Source organism: Lonchura striata, chromosome Z (assembly GCF_046129695.1).
Source record: "Lonchura striata isolate bLonStr1 chromosome Z, bLonStr1.mat, whole genome shotgun sequence".
Taxonomy (NCBI): domain Eukaryota; kingdom Metazoa; phylum Chordata; class Aves; order Passeriformes; family Estrildidae; genus Lonchura; species Lonchura striata.
This window is the reverse complement of record NC_134642.1, coordinates 55,087,582-55,100,122: the sequence shown is the minus strand read 5'-3', so window position 1 is coordinate 55,100,122 and position 12,541 is coordinate 55,087,582. Positions and strand designations below refer to the sequence as shown.

At 37.1% G+C, this 12,541-nt stretch overlaps 1 long non-coding RNA gene across 3 annotated transcripts in view; it reads right to left on the bottom strand.

Annotated features, from left to right (window-relative positions):
* The window catches only part of LOC110479152 (uncharacterized), a 72,545-nt gene that overhangs the window by 13,818 nt on the left and 46,186 nt on the right, over nucleotides 1-12,541 (bottom strand). For 2 of the 3 annotated variants that reach the window (XR_002466872.2, XR_002466873.2), the window contains one exon: nucleotides 5,402-5,772. This is a non-coding gene — a long non-coding RNA (uncharacterized LOC110479152). Of the gene's footprint in view, nucleotides 1-5,401; nucleotides 5,773-12,541 lie in introns of those variants that run through there. The other variant, XR_002466874.2, reaches the window with a different exon arrangement.

The window sequence follows — 12,541 nt, the reverse complement described above, 5'->3', positions numbered from 1 at the left end:
AGATTTCTTGGTTTCCTTTCAAGACAAGATTTGTTTACTAGAGGCATTACAATTTAGTGAGACAAATTAGGCTAAACTTTTTATCTCTGGTGGTTTGCACATGCACTGATTAAACTAGTATTTCTTCTAAAGATTGCCTAGGAAGATAAATGAACAAGAGGAGCAATTAGAGTAAGGAAAAACTAAAGATTGGCTGACATGATTTAAGTTTACCTCTAAGGCAGTTTGTCATTTTGTCTCTATAATCTCTATCAGAATTGACTAAAACCGTAAACATAAATCATTATACTAATTTATTTCACCACACTGTGGTTTGGGAGAAGATTTCATTTTTTTCAAAAGACTTTTGGGGATTCAAACATTTTCAGAACTTTTAAAATGTAGTATAAAAACAAGCCAGCCTAAAGCATCATTGATTAGTGTTTCAGCTTCTTAAAATCTGATTTTTTTGGTGTTAAGCTAAAAAATGTTCCTATTACTATAGGTAAAATATCTATTAATAATTCAGAATACATGGGCATGGATTTAATTTTTTTAAGTGACTGGATAAAGCTTAATGCATGACAAAACGTAGTACAAGGCCATCAAGTACAAGTAAATAAGCAGCCTTCTCTCCTGAGATGCGTCAGAACAAAGTCTGTAGGACCATGTAATACCTTTGTGGAAGGGAAACAGTAGATGCCTGAGGACGTCCTACAGTATAAATCTCCATGAGCTATCACAAGACCTGTTACAGATTCTCCAAAAATAGAGTCCTGTATATCTTCATTAGGAACTATGCTAACAACAGTGTCCACCTGCAATTTTATTCAGATGCCACAGTAAAGCATGAATGATATTATGTTCTTGTCAAGTGAAATATTCCTTATCAGTGACTTTAGGGAACAGCTATTCCAACACCATTTAAATATCTACATCCTGCTGCCTGTTTGTGAATGGTCTCATTTGGTTCAGTGGAGATGCTGATGGCAGCAGGGTCACTGTCTAAATTGTTTCTCCAGAGGAAATTTCATCAGACACTTCACTTCCCTCATGCCTGCACTACCACAGACCCTTGATGGCACAGGCTGTGGGTTGCCCAATTTCACCACCTGCCAATCCTACCAAAGCTAAGGCAAATGAAAGTTTATTTCTGGCAGAAAATTGGGAGAGGCAACATATCTCCAAGTCTGGGAGGGCAGTCTGCAGGATGGTTAAGTATATTCTAAATGTTCTGAAAGTGTTTTAAAACCTGGTCTAGGAGTGGCACTTTCCTAACAAACCCTAATTTAAAAATAGCTAATTTCAGGGTGACCAGAATGTCAGGAATATGATTTCCTACAGATTTGTGTTTCCTGGTTAATTTATTTAGTAGTCCAAGACGGAAAGTATCTGGCACAGTTACCACCCCTATTAGATTTATGGTCTCTGTGCTGTGTCTTGGCATCTGTTTCAAGAAAACCCTAAGGAACCCAGCTTCATAATTCCAAGCAATCAAGGGTTCAAATGCTGTTAGACTGGAACACAGATGAACACTAACACACTTACATGATTCCATAAGACATGGAAAAAGCTAAGTGAAATGACATTCTTTCTTGGACCTGTATTTCTAGACCAGAGCTGTTACTATTTAAGTTTTGTGAGCAGCTGGGCACAAAAAAAAACTTGTGGCTCTGTACAGTCAAATTTACACGGAATGCAATAGTTTTTTTGTTTTGTTTTGTTTTGTTTTTTTTTGGTTTTTTTTTTTTTTTGGTTTTTTTTTTTTTTTGTAAGAAAATATTTCATTTCATGTATTATTTCTTGAAAGTTTGCTTTGAAAGGATAGGTGAGTTCCTTGTCTTCACACACACACACACATACACACACACACACACACAAATACTGCTGTAATGATTGTGGTTTTCTATTAAGGCAATAATTTCCATAACTAACGACAATGTGTGGGAACAAGAAACCACTTATATGCAAAAATGTCAAAGACTTCTAAACGTCTTTAAAATAGTTCTGTGGTTGTTATAAGCATTAACAGTGTAGTGAACAAGGATTAGCTCCACTGCTGGCTTGATCCTCACAAAAAACGAAGTAATTCCACGGAGCCAATACTTCAGTGCTGTCTCTGCAGGTAAACCAGGCTCAGTGAAAGTCAGAAAAATTCCTGCTTAGTTGTAAACTCACTCAGCCGAGGCAAAAGAGGCGAATAGTGCAGTCTTCCGTCTGAAAGACACGTTGAGAAAACGCTCGTTCCAGCTTTGAACTCCAGAGGGCAATAGTCCACAGCACGACGGGTATGTAGGTATGTGCTCACTGAAAACAAACAAAAATACAAAAACAAAACAAACAGACGAAACAAAAAAAATCCACACCCCACCCCCCCCAAAAAAAAAAAAAAAAAAAAAAATCCAACAGCTTCCTTGATACCACCAGCAGGACAGGAATCATGCCAGTAGACCCACAGCATTGGTGGGTGTAGAAGGTCAACCAGGGTTGCCAGGAGCACAGCTGGTAAGAGTGTTGGGCTTTTTGGGAAAAAAAGCCCTCCCTCTGAAAGTAGTCAAATGGAAGTTCAGTGACATGCTTGAGGAAAAACAGGGTAGGATGTAAGTGAAGAGGAGATAGGTCATGAAAGCAGAGTTGTGTAATTTGGATAAGTCCTGCTGGGTGTTTACTAACAGCTTTAAGATGAGTGTGGCAAGTGTATAAAATCTTATGATTATTTATTCTGATTTTTCTTTTTAATATGGCACTTTTCACACATTAAGGAAATAGAAATACTTTCAAGCATCATCCAGGCTGCAAAAATTCTTGCATGATTTTGTGAATGCAACATAATATTTGACTCTGAACTAGGAACAAAAATACCTTTGTACCACTAAATTCTTTAATAATGTCATTATTTTTTTGAAAGGTGCACTAGATAGGACCTATGTTTTTTTAGTAAATCACTCTGACTCTGGCTGTCACTGGTAATACCAGAAAGGACTTTCAAGCTTCTCTCAGAAGGTCACTTCTTTTGCTACTTCCTGGAGCCCAGGAGTCATTTTAATTCCTCACCAAGATGTTTACTGCCCACCCTGCCACTGGAGGCACTATGCCTCTACTTGCATTCTGCAGAGAAGGTTTCCTTGTTCTACTGCAGCTCTAGGCAGAAATGAGCTCACATGGGCACCTTTATGAGTTTAATCATACAATTAGCAGAGCAAAGCTTGAATAGACAGAAGGTAGACGGGGGGCAAAAACAAGAAGGAAACTGAAGCTGTCTGTTTGCAAGTCATTCTTCTATGCTTCCATAAATCATATTTGTTTAATAAAGACTATGCAGTGTTTATTGTTACATGCAAACACCACTTCTCTCCCTGACATTGAGGAAGAGCTATACCTGCCTGCCAAGCCTTTCCTGGCAAGGAAAAGCGGATCAAGAAGCAGTAAGAAATTAGCCAAACACATACCTTTTATTCAGAGAGGTGAAGGATGAAAAAGCACTTCACCAGATATAGATAGTCCTGAATGGTTTTTTTTTTAATTATTCCCAAATTGATATTGACCAAATGCTCCTGCAGCTATTTGCTTACATTCTAAAAATTACTCATTATTTGGCTTTATTACTTTAAGATTTTCTGTGGTTCATCTTCCACACTAGTTTTCTGAGTGAATATTATACAGATGCATTTTATTGTAGTTTAAAGATACTGTGTGGGTATAAGGTCCATTACCTACTTTTAGTGTAAATAGCACTGTCACAACTGCTCAATGAACAGTTTGAGATTATGTCTGGTTCCACCTGAGTATGAGCAAATTTCAGATAAATATAGCCTAGAAGACTTTTCCCTTTAGTTCAGTTTACTTTTTTAGAACCAGTAAACATCTAATTTAAAATTAGATCTAAAATTTAGGATTTATGTTTTTAAAACATCTAAATTTTAAGGGGTTTTTTTTTGCTTGAACCATTAACTGGAGCAACAGCACAGTTTCCTCCTTATTAACAAGATCAAAATTAAGATGGCATTGCTGGCCCAATACAAAAAGAAATTAAGGGAAGGGATCATATCCAAGATATAAGTAAACCTCAATTTTACATTTAACTGTTTGGGCTCTGTGTCCATTTAAAATAGATGGAGCAAATAATCTCTGTGTGACAATTGTGGTTAACAAATTCACAAGTCAGGCAAGGTTTATAAGAATATATGATACCACACTGAACTTTACAGGTTCATATTTAGTAATTTCTATCTAGAATCCAAGCAGCTTGCTCTCTTACTCTCCCAAAGTTCAATACCATTCCTCCATAACTGATTTTGTGGAGAAGATGAAACAAAGCTAGCTGGACTTCTGCAAAACATCTAATATCCTCTAACTTGAAAAACCACCAGGTAAGGTAGATGGTAGCATGAGAGCTGTGAAGCTGGTGATAATTGGCTAAAAATGAGGTGGCAGCATTTTCTTTTGAAAAGGGGTGGTTAAGCACCTTCTCCAAGGTTATGGATGGGCTTTTCTGAGAAGCCTGAGAAGTCACCATGGGGAGTGATATAACTTAGCAGTCTTTGCAGTTGTCCAAGGTGTAGGGTTGAGAGGAAGCATCAGCAGAAGGGGGTCTGAGTGTTCTGCAAGAATAACCAAATAATGGTGAAGACTATAGTAATGAAAACAAAATGAAACTTCACAACACAAATGGACAGAGTTATAGGTACTGGTACAGATTGATAGGTACTGGTAAAAAAAATCCGTTTCAAGAGAGAGAATTTGCACTTGAAAACAAGAGAGGGAAAGACATTGCAATGATCATAGATTGCAATGCAGTCCTCAGTCATGGACAAGAAGAAAAAAACAATGGTAATATAGTAGAACAGAAATATGGTACAGCAACACTGTAAAAGAATTGTTGAGACTGCTTGGGAATATAAGAGGCATACGAAATATTAATGTCTGTTAAAGATAAATGAAGTCCAAAAATGTTGAGAAATATGCTCAGGTAAAATGAGATTACAAAGTCATCCCGCTCTGCTCCTATCCCTTCGATGGGTCTTAGAGGTGGAGAGAGTTCCTGCTGACTCATTCTGATGTTATATAGGGTGAATCTTTATATGTGATTTATGAGTCTCACTAATTAGGTAACTTTCATATTTTGCTTTTGTTTTCATGCAATGTCTTTCCTTCTTGAGGGTCTTTGTTTTTTGGGGTTTTTTTTTTGTTGTCTTCTTTTCTTTTCTTTTCTTTTCTTTTCTTTTCTTTTCTTTTCTTTTCTTTTCTTTTCTTTTCTTTTCTTTTCTTTTCTTTTCTTTTCTTTTCTTTTCTTTTCTTTTCTTTTCTTTTCTTTTCTTTTCTTTTCTTTTCTTTTCTTTTCTTTTCTTTTTTGTTGTTGGGTTTTTTGTTGGGTTTTGTTGGGTTTTTTTGGGGTTTTTTTTTGGTTTTTTTTTTTTTTTTTTTTTTTTTTTTGAGGGCAAGGCTTTTACAGCTTAATTCAATAGTATGTTCTTTCTGAATGGGAAATGCAGTGCCTTCTGACTTTTGCCAGACTGATTCTTCTTTCTTCTTGTCTTATTTACAAGCTTAAAGTCTAAAATATTTCCTTTGTGCCATGCTAATATCAACCTCAATGTTAAATTAAGGTTCTTACATTGTATGAAAGACAGTTTCAGGTTAGGAGTGTGGCAGACACCTTTGGATCAAAACAAAGGTTAGCAAGTTAAGAAAGTTACACAGAAAATGCATTACACCTTACCTGATGATGTGACAATGTAGTATGTGTCGGGTTTTAGTTCATCAGCAAAGCATCTTTTCCATGGGTTTCAAATCCTGTATTGGGTAGGGTAGGATTGAATAAAGAAGAAAAAGGATTGAACTAGCAGCTCACATGAGAATGTCTTTGCCTGACTGAACATCTTGGCTTTTATGTATTAAAAAACCCTAAAACACAAAATAGTATCACTTCAGTTTTACTTAAATATTCAATTAAAGCTGTGTTACCAGAATTTCCATTACTAGGGATGTATATTAATGCTGACACATGTGAAAGCAAAAGTTTTGTTCCTAGCATAAGCTTTGTCTGTAGTGATATCTTATTTTACTTTCTAGAGACAGAAAGCCACTACTTTTCTGGCATTAAAATTCTGCCCCCTGTATATTTTATCTCCTAAATTTTTATCCTGCCTTTCTGACCTTTTGAGACACTGCCTAATACCTTTAGAGTGCTGATTGTTAGCCACCCTGCACCTTATTCCTTGAAAAGTGTATCCTGTGAAAAAGCATCTCCTGTGATGGGCACAGAATTCCTACACCTCAACACAGATTCCATTGTTCCTGTACAGGATCAATGAAAAAGCATTGCAGAAAAAGTAACATGGGGCTGTATTTTATGGTGTGATCAAACCCTCCTATGCCAAAATGAGCAACGAGCTGCATTTAAGTTTTTTTATAAATTTTTCTATGAATGGTTTATTTGGATACCATATTGCACAAGTCCACAACACTCAAGCATATTTTACTCAAATGCATCTTTCAAACTGGGAGAAAAGGCATGAAAGACAAAACACGTGACTGCTAACGTGAGCTTATCCAACTTTCAAAATGCAACGTAGCAGGCATCCCTTCACACTCTGAGCAAATGGCACATGGTACCAGGAGACATTATGTTTATAAAAGTGAAGTTAAACTGATAAATTAGACCTCATTTATTGAACAGCAGTTACAGCCAATTGCCCAGGGAGTCATTTGACACCTTTGAAGACCCTGCTAACTTAATTGGTGATAGTTTGGGGGCTGAAGGAAACATTTAAGCCTGTAGCAGCAGGACACCATGCAGCATGAAAATGGAGAAGACAAGCATTCTCACTGACAAGGGGAGTCATATATAGATTTTTGTGTCCATTGTTTTTGCTTATTTGTGTGTGTGCTTTACTCAGTCAATCAAATATAATTGACACCACTGGGTTCTGTTGTTTTGTGGATGACAGGAGCTAATGCAAGGGAAAAAAGCTGGGAGTAAACTTCCCCCTGAAAGGCTGTGTAAAGGTTTTTCCACTGGGCTTGTGACATTTTTTGCTCAATTGTATTAATTGATGTAGTGACAAGGCAGTTGGAAAGATGATGAATACTGATCACTACACCTTTCTTTTTTTTTTTTTTTTCTTTTAACTATCTGGGCATTAACATAAACTCTGCTTTTGTGCAAGCAATAGGAATGCAGCCAGTAAGAATGTAAGACAAAGATTTTAGCACCTGCAGACTGAGTCTATAGGATTCAACAGTCACACCTGAATATAACTACAGAATGAAAAAGACATTGCCTTGGGACAGACAGGACAACCACGTTCCCACCTTGATTTTTCCCTCCCCCCTTGTGTTAGAAACTTTGATACTTACTGTCTCATTCCATGAATTCAAAGGTATATTTGATTAAGACTAATCTGGCTCTTCCCTAGATTTAAAGTATCTCCAAACTCAGCTTGGCTGAAATGGCTGGGAAGGTAAGGTTTCCACAGATAGTCACTAAAGCTGGATGACCAGCTCCCAGCTCTGCACTGACAAGGGTAGGTGGTCCTTGGATTCAAATCCCTACAGTGTAGAAACTACTCTGAGCATTTCTGTGAGAGTGCTGACATAATCACACATACTCTGCCTTCCAGCTTTCCCTAGGGGACACTACAGCTCCAAAACAAAGGAGATGCCCCCTCATGCATGTGAGTAAATGTAGAGTGCACAACAAATGTGGTAGCACAAGCACATATTCACCTTTGAATGCTTGATCTGAGTTAACACAGACATCAATCAGTCAGTTTTCTGAAGGACATCATCTCTGGAATTGTCTTAGTAGGTAAATTACATAATCAAAAGTACAGTTTTTCTGAAAATACTTCTAAGCCAGCTCCTTGCTTCAGGACTAGATTCAGAGGAGCTAGATAAAATGGAAGTTTATAAGAGTCCAGACTTCTAAAGAAGAAAGTCTGAGGCCTTGATACAAAATGTAAATACACCTGTGAATCAACATTAGGGGGAGCATAGGCATCATCTATGAACACGTATGTTGAATGAATATTGTACCAGTTGTACTCTTCCATTTATTCATTATCTCTGGTTATGGTTACTAGGCTGGGATGACAAACGTATTTTATGTGTTAATCTCCTAATTAGAAAATTGGTGTTGAATGTCCCACCACATACTTCTTATTTAAGACCTAAATATAAGAGGGATCACTGCCTAGAGAAAGCTGTTCCCTAAGATCTCATACAGAGCCAGAAATTCATTAAGAAAATTCAGGCAAATCCAAGAAAACCAAAGTTTTTTCACAAATAAATTTTCCTAGGAGTGTCCCATAAATATTTCTTTTGGTAAATCAATATAGAAGACCTGTGCCCAGAGATTAAGTGATCTGAATTAATTTCCTCCTCTAGCAAAGACATTATTTATGATGGTGGCCATTTAGTGTGAGAGGCACAAAACAAGAAAAAGTATATGGAACAGAGAAACTCAGCTCTACTCTGAGGGCCATCTCTTTTAGCCAGACCTTTAGCCAGGTGCAACCTTTTTTCTCTTGATTTCTGAGCTGGTTCTTCTCATTCCACATGTGTCAGAGGTACAGCGGATCACAACAAATGGTGTTTGGTTATGGGGTCATGGCTTATCTGCCCTTCTCTTTCTGATATGGAGCAACATTTGGTACCTGGACTTGGGGAAGTGTCACGACACCAGATCTCTGTAGGACACCAGATGGATGTGATTTCATTGACTTGCTGAAGCTGTTTTAGGACAGGTAGATCTATCCAGCGTGAAGACTGACTTTTTCTAGTAATGGCAAGCACCTTTCTCAACTATGAGCAGTTTGGTGTCACAGCTCATCTCTCTGTGCAGCAGCACAACAGTTTTACTGATGGACATGTAGGAATCTGGCCATTGCCTCTTTTTGCATTTAAAAACTGCAGATTTTTTTTATCCCTACTTCCACAAATACCCAGGAAAAGTACAACAAAGATTGCCTCCGATTTCAAGTTTTCTCCTTTGGATAGCGTGCTGTGCCTGATCATAATGCAGAGTGCGCAATATCTGAAAGAGCTGGGTCTCCGGCAAGGGCCAATATCTCCAGAAAAAAGGTATAAACATTTGCAACTTAAGTGGTAGATAACCAAATGCAGATACTAAAACAAAGTAAACTATGTCAATGTAGAATTATCTTCACAGTCCAGTCAAAGAGTAACAAATTCTTTCTTATTATTGATTTGGTACATATTGATACAGCTTGCTTATTTGGAAAATGGAGATTCATCAACACAAATCTGTGATAATTTCAAAGTATTAGGCTGTTACAATTTCTGGCCTCAGTCATAAACCAGTAATAAGCTGCATACAATTAGACTGTATAGATGTTTGCATTGTATATTATATTGCACAACCTGACAGGTACAGACAAGTTGTTTAGAGATTAGCTGATTAGCTGATTAGGTTGAAGAAAACCAAGTAGCTACAAAGGGAGAGCCATAATTTTTACACTTTATTGAAGAATAGAGTTGTCTACCTACCAAAGTGGACTCCTGATATAAAAATTGGTATGTCTGTGTACCTGTGGAAGGGATTTTTTTTTTAATTAGGAGAACTAAGGTTAAATAAGATCATTAGAAGGCACTTTCTTGATGCAACCTTAGCATAAAGGGATGACTTGTTGTAGATTCTTCAGCTTTTTCTTTGCATGTGTAATATTTCTAACTGTTTTTTTTTTTTTTTTAATTTTATGGACAATTACTAAGCTTAGCCTGCTTTGATTAGTGGGTTAAATGAACTAGAAGACAACATGATACTCCTCTTTCAAGGATGTGGTAAGGCTATAAAAAAGGCCCAGGGATACCTGAAATATTTCATCTCCTCTCCACACTTTAGGCAAAGAGTCTCAGGCCCCTCTTAGAGCTGTATGGGCCATGGGAGAGTGGGCATCACCAGGATGAATGGAGATGAGTTTCAGTGGTGACAGCTGATGATACTGAAAGTTCTCTGCATGCGATAAAATACTAGGATATAACTCCAAGCCTGTAGGCAAACAAAAGATGTGTGACATTTGAGAAGAGATTTTCCAGCTCATGTAGGACCTTGTGAATGATGAGGAAGAAAAAGGTCAGTATCTTGAAAGAAGGCATGAAATTTGGTGTCCTGATCAAATAGAAACTGCCTGATGATACTTTCAATTTTGATGTCAAGTTCCTATAAATTACTTTAATTCCATTAATTTCATTAAACTTTCAGTCACAGACTTGTGATATTTTAGAATGTAAAAATGTCCTCCATGTTCATGTGGAGTATGACACAGGTGATTTCTTTGAGATGATACACACAGCAAACTGCTAAACCAAATCTGGGACATTGTTCTTCTGAAATCAGTGTAAAATCTTGTCTTTTGAAAGGTACTCTTACTTCAAATGGCTAATCCCATGAGGGAAATAGTATATTACTGTCCTTGTAGTTTATCAGGTAGCTTCTAAAATATTTAAATGGAAGCAGCATTTTCTGCTGCCAGAGGAAATATCACATGCCTGGAATTGGGGATTTCTTTGAAGGTGCCAAGTAACTGGTAACACATGCTCTGAAGTCCCCTGCATGTCCATCAAAACAGTCTGTCAAAGACAAGGACCTACACAGAAAGGGTAATTTGGAGACATTCAGGTAAAAAAGAATCTAAATATTTTCTATAATCTTTTCTTTTTTCCCTCTACATCACTTCCAGATACTTCAGGGACTATTGGTGTCAACTGGAGTTGACTTTAAGATTAATAATTCAGGAGTTTGATCATATATGTATCACTTTATGTTTCTATCATGTGTTGTGTTACTTTTTACACAAAGTAAAAGCATGTCATGGAATCACTGAAAAAATCTGTCAGTGAATGTTTTAGTCCATTCTTATGGAAAAGGAGTCCATACAGATCTCATAGGAAGACACACGGAGTTATTTTCAGACATTCCCAAAACGAAAATAACTCCACTTTCTTAGTACGAACAGAATGAAACAAATGTATGGAGTCATCTCCCCACAGATATGTTGGGGTTCTATTCTCATTAATTCTTCCAGTGTAACTATGGTGGCTGGCAAAACATTGGCAACAAGTATGAGATAGTAGTCAGCATACTTTTTGTGCCATATTATGAATGCAATACTTCTCTTTGCTAGGAGGATAGAATTCAATACAGCTTGGGAGCTGTGGTTCTAGAATCTGCTATGTCTTCATAGTGGAATGAGTTCTACTTTCAGTCAAAAACCAAGGGGAAAAAAAGAAAATTACTGGTATTTCTTCTTGAGTTAGTGAACTTTCTAACTTCATTACTACTTTTTTCCCCCAGTTATTCTGTATTGTTTGTAAGGTCATTAGTTAAATCCACTTGAAAAAAAAAGGCAAGTGTAAATCATTATACTAAAAATAATCATTATACTAAAAATAGTAAAGAGTGAAGTCATTCAAAGCAAGATATTTCAGAAAATATCCCATAACCTGTCATTTGTGGAAACTATGATGCTGTTAGGAGTTCTCACTAATGCAAGGAACAGCTCCTCATTCAATTCACCACATACTGAAAAAAATCTATGCATTGTAATTTATTATTCTTTGTGATGTATACTGATTGCTTTACAGAAGACATAGGAAAATATGCCATTTATTCATGAGCCTTTCAGTGTATGCTTCAGCTGTATCACTGTAATAGTGACAAAAATAAGAGACTGCACTGTATATATCCCAGTATAAACAAATGCATGTGTGATTCTTCATGGTAGTATTGAGGAATGCAGTCTCATGCTTCTGTCAGTCCCTTCATACTTAGTCATATACACTGAGGTTTCTGAACAAAACCACTTTTCATCTTCAAACAGCCAGTTCCATGCACCTTGATAGTATCTTTGGATGCACATAATTTGTATGTCATACCAATGTGAAGACAGATGTTGGTTCATGCCAGATAACCATAAATGTCTCAACAGTTTTATTTCAATTTTGCTTTATGTATTAGTACAAGTGTGTGTTTGGTTGTTGTGCCAATCCAGCTAACCAGATTTTCAGGAATGGAAAGGCTGCAGTTGTGTTTTAGACAGATGTGGTGAGGCTATACTCTGTGTGATGTATGCAGAGACCAGATCTGCCATGGGCCAAGATGGACCTGATTGATGTGCACATGCCAAATTTACAGTATTTTGTGCTACTTTTTAAGGTCTTCAATCTTTAAGGTCTTCATTTCATCTTAAGATATAATGTGATCCTGAGTAATGACCACAGAAACTGTGGACGTAAAACAAAGGTTTATGGCAAGATAGAGAAGGATGGAGCAGCTGAGCCATGTCTGCCCATTGGATCTTTAACACCTTATGGAATATCAAGGTTGTGGCAAGGCTGTTCCACAGGTTCTAGGCTCCATTCTGTTGTAGTAAGCAGTATGGGAGCTGGCTTTTTAAATATACCCAGCTACTGAGATGCCTCTGTATTGAGACTTTTCTAATAGAGCTGGTCAGCAAGAAGTTCCCCTTCCTACTTCATAATTAACATCTACATTATGTCAGTTAGCTCAAATTTTTAATAAGTCTTCAAAGACCCTAGG